The 1,612-nt window shown below is 42.9% G+C and overlaps 1 non-coding gene across 1 annotated transcript; it reads right to left on the bottom strand.

Annotated features, from left to right (window-relative positions):
* Positions 1 to 1,057: 1,057 nt before the first annotated feature.
* LOC119469307 lies at positions 1,058 to 1,162 on the bottom strand. The gene has a single exon (XR_005198109.1). It is a non-coding gene; the product is annotated as a U6 spliceosomal RNA (small nuclear RNA).
* Between the last annotated feature and the right edge of the window lie 450 nt (positions 1,163 to 1,612).

Genomic DNA, 1,612 nt, shown 5'->3' with positions numbered 1-1,612 from the left:
GGAGCTTTTCCTCTATATTTTCTTTTAGTAGTTTCATAGTTTGGTTCTTACATTTAAGTCATTAATTCATTTTGAGTTAATTTTTGTATACGATGTGATCTGAGGGCAGGTTTAGAGGCTCAGTCCATGATTATTGGCCTGGAATATGGGATGTGGGGGTTTGCCTGGTGCTGGGCCTGGTGTTGGGGTCTAAGGAAAAGTCCTATGCTTACTTCCCTCTCTTCCTCCCCAGAGGACGGCATCTCTTCAATTCTGTGCTGCCTGAGGCTGGGGAAGGATGATGTGGGTAATTTAAAACTGCCTCTCCCACCCTCGACAATATATAATTTCTTATTGTGCTACGACCAGGACTGTGATCTCTCACCTGGTTTCCTTAGCTTCTATAATGATATCTTCAAGTATGGACAGTTGTTCAAACTGATGTTTCTGTGATGGGACAATCACTGTAAAGTCCTATTTTGCTGTCTTGCTTCACTCCTATCCAGCAAAAGAGAGAATCTTGAAAGCATCAAGAGAGGCCGGGCGCAGTGGCTCATGCCTGTAATCCCAGCACTTTGGGAGGCCGAAGTGGGCAGATCACGAGGTCAGGAGATCGAGACCATCCTGGCCAACATGGTGAAACCCCGTCTCTACTAAAATACAAAGAAATTAGCCAGGTGTGGTGGTGTGCACCTGTACTCCCAGCTAGTCAGGAGGCTGAGGCAGGGGAATCGCTTGAACTCCGGTGGTGGAGGCTGCCGTAAGCCAAGATGGTGCCACTGTGCTACAGCCTGGGTGACAGAGCAAGACTCCGTCTCAAAAAAAAAAGAAAGCACCACGAGAGAAGTAAACTCGTCACATATAATGATCCTCAATAAGATTAACAGCTGATTTTTCACCAGAAACCATGGAAGCCAGAAAGTTGGCATATTTAAAATTGTGAAATAAAAAAAAAAAAAAAAAAAAAAAAAAATTTAAAATTGTGAAAAAAAAAAAAAAAAAAAACGACAACCTGTTAACTAAGAAGTCTATATCCAAAAAAAAATTCCTTAAAAAATTGTAATTTAATTTTTATTTCTAATAAAATGAGCACTTCACAAATTTGCATGTCATCCTTGCACAGGAGCCATCCTAATCTCTGTATCATTCCAGTTTTTAATATATATGCTACTGAAGCAAGCACAGAAAAACAATTCTTCAGCCAATAATAATCAAAGCCATTTAGTGGAGAACAATCTCTTCAATAAATGATGCTGGGCAACAGATATCCAAATGCAAAAAGATAAAGCTGAGGCCTTTCCTCACACTATAAGCAAAAGTTAACTCAAAAGGGACCAAAGGGCCAGGCGCGGTGGCCCATACCCATAATCTCAGCACTCTGGGAGGCCAAGGTGGGCAGATCACGAGGTCAGGAGCTTGAGACCAGCCTGGCCAGCCTGGTGAAATCCTGTCTCCATTAAAAATATAAAAATTAGCCAGGCACAGTGGTGTGCAGCTGTAGTCCCAGCTACTTGGGAGGCTGAGGCAGGAGAATCACTTGAACCCAGGAGGCAGATGTTGCAGTGAGCCAAGATCACACCACTGCACTCCAGCCTGGGCGACAGAGCAAGACTCTGTCTCAAAAAAATAAAAA

The sequence above is a fragment of the Cebus imitator genome, unplaced genomic scaffold (assembly GCF_001604975.1).
Source record: "Cebus imitator isolate Cc_AM_T3 unplaced genomic scaffold, Cebus_imitator-1.0 Scaffold625, whole genome shotgun sequence".
Lineage (NCBI taxonomy): Eukaryota > Metazoa > Chordata > Mammalia > Primates > Cebidae > Cebus > Cebus imitator.
The sequence above is the reverse complement of the archived record's forward strand: the minus strand, read 5'-3'. Positions and strand labels throughout refer to the sequence as shown.